Here is a 13,596-nt window from a genome sequence, read left to right as displayed (position 1 = left end):
TTTCCTGTTTTTCCTGATCCCTTTAATCCCTTCCGCTCTGACGTGTCTAAAACAACAGAACCCCAGAATATTGAGCTGCCAGTCCTGCCCCTCCTGAAACCAAGTCTGATTAATGGCTGTAATATCATAATTCCATGTGTTGACAAGCCCTGAACTCATTTGCCTTTCCTACAATACTTGTTGCATTGAAATATACACACCTCAGAATATGAGTCGCTCCATTCTTAACCTTTTGATTCCTGACTTTGAGATCTTAACAACATCTGTCTCCACTATCTGTTCTGGCACTCTGGTTCCCATTCGCCTGCAACTCTGATTTAACCACATCCTCCCCCACCCACTCCCCGTGCAGCACTAGCAAACCTTCCAACCAGAATATTAACCTTACTCCAGTTCAGATGCCAACCATTTCTTCTGTACAGTTCCCACCTTCCATAAAAGAGAGCACAATGATTCAAAAGCCTGTGTTTCTCCCCCATCCCCCCACACGCCAACACCTTAGCCACGTGTTAAACTGTATGATCTTCCTAGTTCTGGCCTCTCTAGCTTGTGGCATGGTTAGCAAGCCTGAGCTCTCAACCCTGGAGGTCCTGTCTTTTAACTTACCACCTAACTTCCTGAACTCTCTTTGTAGAAGCAGAACCTCATCACTCTAACTACCTGGACCATAAGACATAGGAGCAGAATTAGGCCATTTGGCCCATCAAGTCTGCTCCACCATTTCATCATGGCTGATTCAATTTTCCTCACAGCCCCAATTTCCTACTTTCTCCCCGTATCCCTTCATGCACTGACCAATCAAGAATCTATCATAAAGGCATCCGTTAGTCTTGCGTGACCATGGATCTGCGCCTGGAAAGTCTTCACTCTCCAGGGCGCAGGCCTGGGCAAGGTTGTATGGAAGACCAGCAGATGCCCATGCTGCAAGTCTCCCCTTTCCACGACACCAATGTTGTCCAAGGGAAGGGCATTAGGACCCATACAGCTTAGCACCAGTGTTGTCGCAGAGCAATGTGTGATGGTAAGTGCGTTGCTCAAGGACACGACACCTTGCCTCAGCTGGGGCTGGAACTCACGACCTTCAGGTCGCTAGTCCAATGCCTTAACTACTTGGCCACGTGCCCACAAGAATCTATCAACCTCTGCCTTAAATATACATGTAGACTTGGCCTCCACAGCTACCCATGGCAACGAATTCCACAGATTCACTACCCTCTGGCTAAAGAATTTCCTCCTCAATTCTATTGTAAGAGGACGGCCCTCTATTCCTAGGCTATGTTCTCTGGTCTTGAACTTCCCCACCATAGAAAACATCCTTTCCACATTCAGTCTATCAAGGCCTTTCACTTATGTCCTTGGTACCTACATAGGCCACGACCTCTGGTTGCTCACCCTCCCACTTAAGAATGCTGAGGCCTCAGTCTGAGATTTCACGGGCAACGTGCCATCCAGAAATCTAGTTCTCATCCACAGAAACCTTTTGCTGTTCTCCTAACTAAAAAAAATCCCCTATTACCACAGCTCTCCTCTTCTTCCCCCTTCCCTTCCAAGTCAGAGAACCAGACTTAGTGCCAGAGACCTGAGCGCTGTGACTTTCCTCTGTCAGGTCATCCCCCTCAACAGTATCCAAAGTTGTATACCTGTCATTGAGGGGGATAACCACAGTAGCTGTTTAACCCCTTTCCCCTTCCCGACTGTCATCCAGTCTTCTGTGTCCTGTATCTTGGCTGTAATTACCTCTCTATATGTTCTATGTATCACCCACTCGGCCTCCCAAATGACCTGGAGTTGGGCTATTTCCATCTCCAACTCCTTAAAGTGGAGTATTAGATGCCATAAGTGGAGTCACTTCATGCAGGTGACGTGACACTGGTGGTCTCTCTGTCTTCCCACATCATGTGAGAGCATTCAGCTACCCTCACTGGCATCCCTACCATTCTAGCTGTGCAAATATAAAGGAAAACAATAAACTTGGGCGGGGGGGGGGGGGCGGGAATCTACTTCCAGCTTTTTCACCCTCTCCTCGCTGAAGCCTGGAAAAGCTAAAGCCTAAAAAAAAACACTTTAACAGTGCCCCTTCTCCTTTCCTGTCATCACAATTCAGGGCCCCAAACTTTCCTCAGAGGTGAGGGGACACTTCAGCTATGAGTCTGTTGGGATTGTCAATTGTGACCTCCTCTACATCGGTGAGACTCAACATAGATTGGGGGACCACTTTGTTGTTCATTTAATATTTCAGTAATATTGTAAATATGTTGTTTGATAAGCATTTTTTGTTGTTTACATAATTCATTACAGGTACTTGAATGTCATGCATCAGCACGCCACATCGTAGGTGCACACCTCGCTTAAAGTAAAAACTAAACTAAGACATGCATTCCCGCTGTGTGATTTTGCTTTCAATTTTATGCTCTGGATTTCCAAAACACTACAATGGCGATGAGTTTGTTTTAAATGAACCCAAGGTGACTACCTACTTGATGAAACACTGCGAGACGTTTGAATAAAAAAAATACACACTGGAGCATGTGTCTCTTCAGAAGGGGCAAAGAGGAATGGCTGAGTTAAAAAAAAAGAAAGCAGAAAACTGACAACTTCATGGGTAATAATCATACATTTAAAAAAAAATGCAGAAATGCCTGGCTGCATTAGAAAGATAGACACACTGGATTGCACATGAGATAACTGAATATTGTATACTGAGCTAATTGTGCTGTAATTTGAAGCAAATAAAAGAGCCAATAAGAAGTGAGTAATACACACAAAATGATGGAGGAACCCAACAGGCCAGGCAGCATCTCTGGAAAAGAGTAAATAGTCGATGTTTCGGGGTGAGACCCTTCTTCAGGGCTCCTGTTTGGGATTGGATGAGAAGTGAGTGCCAGTTTTGCTGAGTGCAGTGGATTTAAAGGCATACAGTATGCTTTGAACTTCGAAGTTGGGCAATCAATGAGAGCGAGTACATAAAAAGAGCTCCCTTTCAATCAGGTCTGCGACCAAAGGCAGAGTTTCGCAGCGGTTTCTCTCAATGAGAGGGAACGTATAAGAAGAGCTACCTTTCAATCAGTACCACAATCAAGATTTAAAAGGCAGAGCTTCACGGCAATTTCTCTAAGTTGGACAGCGACAAATCAATATGAGAAATTCATTGGAAAGGGCCAATAAAAACAATGCAAGTGCAAGCGGAGTGGCCATTCTTTTGAGTGGGCTAATTTTAGAGTGGCTTTGGCTCATTAGGATTGAGCAAGGTAAGTTTCTCTCTTTCTGTTCTTATTTATCCATTCCTGGTCTGCTAATGCATAGTAAGAATAGCTCCGGGGTAGTGTCTTGTGCTGTGTGGGGATGTGGGAATTCTGGGAGATCTCCAGTCTCCTGAATAAACATATCTGCACCAGGTGCACTGAGTTGCAGCTCCTGAGAGAACATATTAAGGAACTGGAGCTGCAGCTTAATGACCTTCGACTCATATGGGAGAATGAGGAGGTGACAGACAGGAGCTATAAGGAGGTAGTCACTCCTAGGTTGCAGGAGACAGATAACTGTGTGACTGTCAGGAGGAGACAAAATGCACAGCCAGTGCAGAGAACACCTGTGGCCAGTCCCTCAATAATAAGTATACAACTCTAAATAATATTGAGGGGAACAACCTATGGGGGGGGGGGCGGGTGTTGGAACCACAGTGACCAGGTCTCAGGGTCTCAGGCCGTGAGTCTGGTGCTGTGGCTCGGAAGAGCAGAGATGAGGTTCTGTAGGCATGATAGGATGGAGTGTTGCCTCCCTGGTACCAGGGTCAGGAATGTCTGGAATTGAGTCCACGGCATTCTCAAGGGCGAGGTTGAGCAGCCAGAAGTCTTGGGTATATTGGCACCAATTGGTAGTCAAGGTGAGAACGGTAAGAATAGGAGGGTAAGAATTGGCAGGTGATTGCATGGCTGAGGAACTGGTGCAGGGGGCAGGGGTTCACCTTTATGGATCATCTCTTCTGAGGAATGTAAGACCTGTATAAAAGGTATGGTTTACATCTGAACCCGAGGGGGGTTCAATAATCTTACAGTCAGGTTTGCTAGAGTTGTTTGGAAGGATTTAAACTAATTTGGTAGGGGGGATAGGAACCAGAGTGATAGTGGTGAAGATGACGTAGTTGGTTAAACAGAGGTAATGTGTGGTGAGACTCCTGGCAGGAAGAGGCTGTTGATAGGGCAAGATTGCAGTCAACAAGATGAGCTGCAATGTAAAAGGTGGACACTTCGAAAAGGGTGAATATAGGACTAAAGTGTTATATTTGAATGTTTGCAGTGTATGGAATAGGGTTGATGAACTGTTAGCACAGTTGCAAATTAGCATGTACGATGCTGTGGGCATCACTGAATCGTGGCTGAAAGGTTATAATCGGGAGCTTAATGTCTAATGATATACGTTGTATTGAAAGGACAGGGAGGAAGGCAGAGGGGGTGGTGTGGCTCTGTTGGTAAAAAAAAAAATTAAATCAAATCATTAGAAAGAGATAACATAGGGTTGGGAAGGTGTTGAATTGTTGTGGATAGAGCTAAGGAACTGCAAGGGTATGTTGACCCTGATAGGAATTGTATACAGACCCCCAAACCGTAGTAAGGATGTGGTCTACAAATTACAATGGGAAATAGAAAATCCATGCGACAAGGGCAATGTTACAATAGTCATGGGGGATTTAAATATCGAGGTAGATTGGGAAAATCAGGTTGGTGCTGGATCCCAAGAGGGGCAATTTCTAGAATGTCTATGAGAAAGCTTTTTAGAGCAGTTTATGGTTGAGCCCAATAGTGGATCATCTATTCTGAGTTGTATGACGGGGTCCTGAGTTACCCCTATGAACTGTGCTCATTTACCTCTATTAACTGTGCTTTTGAAAAAAGAGAGAGAGAGTTATTTAACATGGATATCTTGTTTTGAAAGAGAGAGAGAGAGAGAAAACCATGTATACATGGTTCGTATAAGCCTGGTGATGGTGCTAAGTTTAGTAAACAATGGAGGCATGTTGACACCTCTCCAAGGTAAGGTTGATATAGCTGGACAATTTATGAGCAAAGCTGCTGTTGAGGCCTACGATTGCAAAACCAGAGGTTTAAGTTATGATGATTTGTCACAGACTTTTCTACCTTCCAGATTTCAGCAGGACTTAGAGAGTAGTACAGCTGATGAGAATAAGGTGTATGAGAAAGGTTTGTCTTTATTGAGGAAGGAATTTATAGAGGAACAGAAGCGAGATTCTGGAATGGTGGTTTTAAGGGAGATAGCTCTCATAGGAGAGGAGGTTCAGAGAGAGTCAGTGGGATATTACCTTAAAGATGGGGTGTCGATGAGGAGGTGGAGACCAGCCACAGTGCTTGCAAGTCACGTGGTGGTTCTGAAAGTTTACAGGGCTGAAATTTTAAACATGGCTCACAGTATGCCTTTCAGTGGACCTCGTGGAGTGAGAAAGACAGTGAACATAGAAACATAGAAAATAGGTGCAGGAGTAGGCTATTCGGCCCTTCGAGCCTGCACCGCCATTTATTATGATCATGGCTGATCATCCAACTCAGAACCCCGCCCCAGCCTTCCCTCCATACCCCCTGATCCCCGTAGCCACAAGAGCCATATCTAACTCCCTCTTAAATATAGCCAATGTACTGGCAGAGAATGTGGCAGAGAATTCCACAGATTCACCACTCTCTGAGTGAAGAAGTTTTTCCTAATCTCGGTCCTAAAAGGCTTCTCCTTTATCCTCAAACTGTGACCCCTTGTTCTGGACTTCCCCAACATCGGGAACAATCTTCCTGCATCTAGCCTGTCCAATCCCTTTAGGATTTTATACGCTTCAATCAGATCCCCCCTCAATCTTCTAAATTCCAACGAGTACAAGCCCAGTTCATCCAGTCTTTCTTCATATGAAAGTCCTGCCATCCCAGGAATCAATCTGGTGAACCTTCTTTGTACTCCCTCTATGGCAAGGATGTCTTTCCTCAGATTAGGGGACCAAAACTGCACACAATACTCCAGGTATGGTCTCACCAAGGCCTTGTACAACTGCAGTAGTACCTCCCTGCTCCTGTACTCAAATCCTCTCGCTATGGGATTATGAAGGAATTTTACTGGCCTAGTTTAAGGAAGGATGTTGTGAATCGTAACAGGACTTGCCATATACGGACCGTGATTAAAGCATATGGTGTGAGAAATGGGAAAAATTGGGATGAGGGGGTTCTCTTCCTCCTATTTCTTGTTGGAGATTCAATTCAGAAGGCATTGGAGGGTAGTTTGTTGGAACCTGTATTCAGTTACAGGCCAAAAGGACCTTTGACCCTACTCAGAGAACTATGGTCTGATTTAGAAACATGTGCCAGTGTGTTTAAATATGTTTTAAAATTCTGGGAAAGATTTAATAGGCTTTGTGTCCTTGCCAAGGAAAGTTTACAAAATGGTCGAATCAAAATAAGACACTTGTTTGCTAGAATTGCAGCTGGGAGAATTGTTATAGAACAAAATGGAGTTGTGGAATCTGATGATGGCGTGGAAAAACATGTTTACCCACTGAATCTAGTCTCACCAAGATGTCAGAGTCCATTGTTTTGAAAAATATTACTGATAAGGTCCATCAGTTGGACCCTAAACCACAAAAACAAGTGAAAAGACTTATTGACATTTTGAAATGGTGCACAGGTGCAGTGCATCATGTCATTATAAATTCAGCCCAGCCTATGAAACAGCATCTTCAGAGAGAACTTTGAGGAAAGTAAAATGGTTGAAGAAGAAATTAGAAACAAGGAAGGAGAATGAATGTATTGATAGAGTGGGGAAGGCTAAATACCTTATAAAGATTGACTTGTTAAAAGGATACTGGGGTGTTCCTCTAACAGAGAGGGCTAATGAGATATCAGCATTTGTGACACTGTCTAGACTGTATGAGTATGTTTTACACTTTGGGTTGAAAAATGCTCCAGGGACATTTCAAAGAATGATCAATTCTGTGATTGGAGGGTTAGAAAGCACAGGGGATAATATCAATGATTTAGTGATCTGGAATGACACGTGGGAAGAGCAGATTGCAGCAGTAGAAAAACGGTTTGACAGACTTTCCAAGACCAATTTTACTGTGAACCTTGATAAAAGTAAGTTTGGTCATGCTACTATTATTTATCTGGGCTATGTGGTGGGCCAAGGCCAACTGGCTTCTGTACAGGCCAAGGTTCAAGCTATTTCTTAAGTTACTGTTCTGACCAGCAAGGAAGCTTTAAAAAGGTTTTTAGGAATGGTTGGGTATTATCATATGTTATGTAAGAACTTTGCTGACCCTAACAAAACTCCTGGGAAGAGTGAAAGATTTGTATGGAATGACCTTTGCCAGGAGGCATTTGAACGCCTGAAAACCATCCTGTGCTCAAAGCACCTGATTTTTCCAAGCCATTTTCTATAGCAACTGACGCTAGTGACGAAGCTGCTGGGGCGGTACTGTGACAGGAAGGAGTGAATGACACTGAACATCCAGTAGCTTATTTCTCAAAGAATTTGAATGTACACCAGAACAATTATTCAACTGTTGAAAAGGAATTATTAGTACTTATTCTGATCTTACAACATTTTGAGGTCTATGTGCAGAGGCCTCGAAATCTTTCTGTTGCCGAGACACCACTTGTGGTTTACATGGGTTATAATCCGTTGGTGTTTTTAACTGAAATGAAGGACAAGAATAGAATGTTGTTAAATTGGAGTCTGATATTGTAAGAATGTGACTTAAAACTCAAACATGTGAAAGGTACTAACAATATTTTAGTTGATTAGTTATCCAGATATTAAGTTGGAAATAGTACACATTTTTGCTCTGTCATCTGATGATTTTACTTGTATTGTTTCAAACTCTGTAATTTACATTTAGACAAAAAAAATTTGTCTTCGTTAATTTTTTTTCCCTGAGGAAGGGGAGTGTGACGGGGTCCTGAATTACCCCTATGAACTGTGCTCGTTTACCCCTATTAACTGCTTTTGAAAAAAGAGTTATTTAACATCGATATGAAGACTAACTGTTGGACTATCACTTTAAGGCACTGGAAATAACCTTTGGATTTCTGCTGAGTTGGAGTTGGAGATGGCACTGAGTAGCTCGTAAGTTGCTATGGTAACTGAGGGCGGTGTTATTTAATGGACACTCGATGTTATGATTTTCGGCAGGTTGTTGATACTTCTCAAGGACTTTTGCCTGCTTGCATTTCTTACACAGAGAGAGGAAGGAGTTATTTGAGTGACAGTTGATGCTCAGCACGGGAAGATAAAATAGGAGGTCAGATGATAGACCTTAGACACATGGTTTGGACACTGAGCATTGTTGTGCCTGGAGAAAAAGTGGGTTTTGGAGGATCGATCAGTTGCTCTTGCAGTGAAAAGAGGAAAGGGGTTGACTGGTGGGGAGTTGTCTGTGTGTCCACCCTCACCTGGGGGATAGCTCCACCACAGAAAACCGGTCCCCTTTGTTAAAATCACAGCTGGTGACTTTTAAAGGATTTCGGAGGATAACGAGAAGATCGATGGTGTCAGCTCACCTGAAGACCTCTCTCCCTCCATCACTACTCAACTCCATACCACAAACTGAACTGAACTTTACTCATCATCGTAAGACTGTATCTTTTTACCCCTAGACTTAAAGAAGCTTAGTTTTTCATACATATATTTCCACATTTACTGATATACTTATATATAATCATTGCTAACCTGTTTGATTCATCTACATTTATATTACTGTATTGCGTAGTTACTAATAAATATTATTAGTGTATAGCAATACTGGACTCCAAAGTGTTTTCCATCTCTGCTGGTTCTTTATTCCCATCACGGGGTACGTGACAGTTGGGTGTTGTGCAATGAGCCTCAATTGATTAGAGAGCATAAGGTAAAAGGACCCTTTGGGGAAAGTGATATTAATATGATTGAATTAATCCTGAAATTTGAGAAGCTAAAATCAGATGTATCAGTATTACAGTGGAGTAAAGGGAATTACAGAGGTTTGAGCAATGAGTTGGACAAAATTGATGAGTCCTGACGAAGGGTCTCAGCCCAAAATGTCAACTGTACCAGCATTTTTTGTGTGTGTTGCTTGAATTTCCAGCATCTGCAGATTTCCTCGTGTTTGAGAAAAAAAAACACCGGCAGGGATGATGGCAAAGCAGCAATGACAGAAATTTCTGCAAGCAATTCGGAAGGCACAAGATATATACATCCCAAAGAGGAAGAAGTATTCTAAAGGCAAGATGACACAACTATGACTAACAAGAGAAGTCAAAGCCAACATAAGAGGCAAATAAAGGGCATATTACAGAGCAAAAGAAGTTTACCAGAATGCTGCCTGGTTTAGAGGATATGTTTTATCACGAGAGGCTGGCTACATTTGGGTTGTTTTCTCTGGAACGCCAGAAACTGAGGTGAGATCTCAGAGTTTAACAAGATTATGAGAGGCATAGATAGAGTGGACAGACAGTATCTGTTTCCTGTGGTTAAAATATCTAATACCAGAGGGCATGCACTGAGGTTGAGAGGGAGTAGATTCAAGGGGGATGTGAAAGGTAAGATCTTTTAGTAAAGGTCTTTTAAGAATAATTAGATTCTGGAATGGTTCTGGAAGACTGGAAAATTGCAAATGTCACTACACACTACAAGAAGGGAGAGAGGCAGAAGAAAGGAAATTGCAGATCAGTTAGTCTGACCTCAGTAGTTGGGAAGTTGATTGTTAAGGATGTGTTTTCAGTGTACTTAGTCGGAGTCATCATCAGCATGGTTTCCTCAAGGGAAAATCTTGCCTGACAAATCCATTACAATTCTTTGAAGAAGTAACAAGAAGAATGGACAAAGTTGCAAAGTTTGCAGGTGATATGAAGCTAGCTGGAGGGACAGGTAGTTTTGAGGATGTAGAGAGGCTACAGAAGGACTTAATCAGATTAGCAGGATGGGCAAAGAAGTGGCAAGTGGAATACAGTGTTGAGAAACGTATGGTCACACACTTTGGCAGAAGAAATAAAAGGGTAAACTATTTCCTAAATGGAGAGAAAATACAAACAACTGAAATGCAACTTTGTAGACCTTGTGTAGTTTTCCCTAAAAGTTAATTCGCAGGTTGAATCTGTGATGAGGAAGACAAAAGTGATGTTAGCATTCATTTCAAGAGCAAGGATGTAATGTTGAGGCTTTATAAAGTACTAGTGAGGCCTCATTTGGAGTATTATAATCAGTTTTGGGCCCCTTAGAAAAAATGTGCTGAAACTGGGAAGGGTTTAAAGTTCATGAAAATGATTCCAGGATTGAATGGCTTGTCATTTGAAGAGTGATGACTCTGAGCCTGTATTCACTAGAATTCAGAAGAATGAGGGCTGATGCAATTGAAACCTATTGAATGGTGAAAGGCCTTGATGTGGAGAGGATGTTTCCTATGGTGGAAGATTCTAAGACCTGAGGGCACAGCCTCAATAGAGGGGCATCCTTTTAGAACGAAGGTGAGGAGGAATTTCTTTAGCCAGAGAGTGGTGAATCTGTGGAATTTATTGCTACAAGTGGCTATGGAGGCAAAGTCTTCTGTATATTTAAGGGAGTGGTTGATAGGTTATTGATTGGTCAGGGCATCAAGAGATACGAGAGAAAGCAGGAGAATGGGGCTGAGAGGGAAAATATAAAATGGTGTTGCGGACCCAATGGGCCAAATGGTCCAAATGGTCCAATTCTTCTCCTGTATCTTGTTGTCTTAACTGTTCCAACCAAACAAGATGAAATCAGCTTTGCTGATAGCATGAAAGTAATGCAGGAACATTTAGAACTGAAACCACTGTTGATTGCAAAATGCTTTAGGTTTCATAATTTGGAATCAAAAGGGAGTCTATTTCAGCATAAGTGCCTGAATTGAGGAGGTTGTCTGAGCTTTGTCAGGTCAATGATGGGCTTAGTGATGCACTGAGAGGTGGTTTAGTTTGTGGAATCCTACAAGAAAGCATTTAAAATGGATCCTAACTGAAGCACAGCTTATATTTAACAAAGCAGTTGAAATAGCTGTATCAATGGAAACAGCAGAGATGCAATTGATTTGCAGTTAGGAATGAAGGTGAACATAAAAAGAATTGCAGCGTCTAAGCAGAAACCTGACTGGCTGAACAAATTGTGTTACCTTTGTGGTAGAGGCTCATGTACACCAGACCAATGCAGGTTTAAGGGTGAAACTTGCAGAAAATGCCATAAAGTAGCACACATTCAGAGGCATGTTGAGCAGACAATAATAAATGGACTGCTCAGGGAAGAGAAAAAGCTGAGAAGTTGCAGTTTCAAACAGAGCACTAATTGGCATTCCGTTGATGAAAAATCGGACGATAATGAGAGTGACACAGGACTGAGTAGACTTGAGATTTACATTGTGAAAACTAATATAAGACGACCAATATGGCTCACACCAGAAGTGAACGGCATTTAATTAAAATGGAATTGGACACAGATTCAGCTGATTCAGTCAGTCCACAAGAAGAGTTTGAACAGCATTTCAAGGATACTGAACTGAAACCTGCAGGTATCCAATTAAGAACTTATGCCGGAGAAAAGATATCTCCTATGGGAATGATATTTGTAACAGTGAAATACAACAACCAACAAGCCACTTTGGACATGAATGCAGTAAAAGCAGATGGGCTGGCATGGTGGGGTTGTGAGTGACTGAGACAACTACATCTTGGTGGGAGATCCAACCACAATTTGCATGCCACATCCCCTCCAATAGAGTCAGCTGAAAGCAAATTTAAAAAGCTATTGAATGATGCCACAATAGCATTCTGAGATGGCACTGGAAAACGCAAACACATCAAGGGTAAAATAGTGTTAAATGAAAATGCCAAAACCAAACTTTTCAAAGCTGGTCCGATTCCTTATACCATTTGTGGGAAAACAGCCAGTGAGCTAGATCACATGCAGGCTGAAGGAATTCTTTCCAAGGTTAAGTGGAGCTCATGGCAAATGCCAGTGGTCTCAGCAGCCAAGAAGAATGGGCCTGTCAGGATCTGTGGTGGTTTTAAGGTCACTATCAACCCAGTACTGAAAGCAGATCCATATCCTCTGCCCAGGATAGAGGATATCTTTGCAATACTTCAGCAAAGAGGACTCAGCTGAGCTCTACCTACACATAGAGATGGAAGAAGATCCCAAAGTTTTTCTTGCCACAAACACTCACAAAGGGAAATATCGCTATGTTAGGCTTATTTTTGGAGGCATGCTGGCAAAAAGCTATGGATCAATTGCTGCATGTCTGCCTAGACACTGTGTTACCTGAATGACATCATTGCTACTGGTAAGGATGACAAGGAACATCTCCAAATTCTCAAGACAGTGTTAATAAGATCAGGAGATTATGGACTCAGCATGATGCAACAAGTGTGAATTCTTTAAAACAAGTATCACTTACTGTGGTCACACTATTGAAGCACAAGGATTACACAAGTATACTGAATAATTTTAACCAGTGGTGGATTCCCCAGGGCCAGAGGACGTGTCACAGTTGGGTTCCCTTTTTAGGATTTACAAATTATTCTAGCAGGTTTCTGCCAAACCTGGCTACTGTGCTCCACCCTTTGAACCCATTACTATAAATCGTGAAGAAATGGACAAAGCAGTGTGAGGCGACTTTCCAAAAGGTAAAGGAAGTGGTGACATTATACACTGTACTCACACGGTACGATCCACATTGTCCAGTGAAGCTCCCCTGTGACACCTCACCTTATAGTAGAGTTGCAGTCTTGTCACGTTATGAGTGATGGATGTGAAAGCTTTTGCATTGCATTCCCTTACCACTGCAGAGAAGAATTATGCAGATTGGCAGCGAGGCCTTGAGTCTGGTTTGGGGTATAAAAGATTTCAACCAGTACTTGTATGGGAAAGAGTTTACCATCGTAACTGATAATCAACCACGAGAGTCCATTTTCTATCCACAGAAGGGGATGCCACTAACAGCACCAGCACCAGCACGAATGCAGAGATGTGCTCTCTTTCTTGGAGGACACAGTTACAAGATCGAGTGCAAGAGGACAACTAATCATGGGCATGCTGATGGGCATCTTGGAGAAAGGAGAAGTAAGGTGCCCCAAGCTGCTAAAACCACTTACTGCAGTTCCAGAGTCCTCTCCTACAACTACAACAGAGGCAGCCCCAAAACCTGAGGTTGTTTCACAGCCACAAGTCTCACCTGCCCCCAGCCCTCCCCTACCCTATCAGGAGAGACATTATCCCTCAAGAGTAAGAAAGCCTCCACAGCGATTAAATCTTTAGGCATGAATGGAACAACTGAAAGTTTAATATGCTGTGGATGTTGCAATGCATTCTCTGTTGAGTTGGAATTTATAGCTATGCAGGGAGGAGTGTTGTGTATTTAATATTTCAGTAATGTTTGAGTAATATTGTAAGTATTTGTTCACTATAATTCATAATGGGTTACATGTAAAATTACCTGATTACCATACATCATCACACCATCACGTCAGACATACACACCTCACATAAAGTAAAAATGAAGCCTAGACATTCCCTGCTCCGTGTTTTTGTGTTGGAGTTACAAACCGTAGCACACTACATTGA

The 13,596-nt window shown here is 42.5% G+C and overlaps 1 long non-coding RNA gene across 8 annotated transcripts in view; it reads left to right on the top strand.

Annotated features, from left to right (window-relative positions):
* Nucleotides 1-13,596, top strand: part of LOC140196266 (uncharacterized) — a 55,601-nt gene that overhangs the window by 30,655 nt on the left and 11,350 nt on the right. For 2 of the 8 annotated variants that reach the window (XR_011885664.1, XR_011885660.1), the window contains exons 5-6: nt 2,299-3,248; nt 9,113-9,425. This is a non-coding gene — a long non-coding RNA (uncharacterized lncRNA). Of the gene's footprint in view, nt 1-2,298; nt 3,249-7,927; nt 9,073-9,112; nt 9,426-13,596 lie in introns of those variants that run through there. The other 6 variants (XR_011885659.1, XR_011885658.1, XR_011885661.1 and 3 more) reach the window with 4 other exon arrangements.

Source organism: Mobula birostris, chromosome 1, assembly GCF_030028105.1.
Source record: "Mobula birostris isolate sMobBir1 chromosome 1, sMobBir1.hap1, whole genome shotgun sequence".
NCBI classification, from domain to species: domain Eukaryota; kingdom Metazoa; phylum Chordata; class Chondrichthyes; order Myliobatiformes; family Myliobatidae; genus Mobula; species Mobula birostris.
The sequence above is the reverse complement of the archived record's forward strand: the minus strand, read 5'-3'. Positions and strand labels throughout refer to the sequence as shown.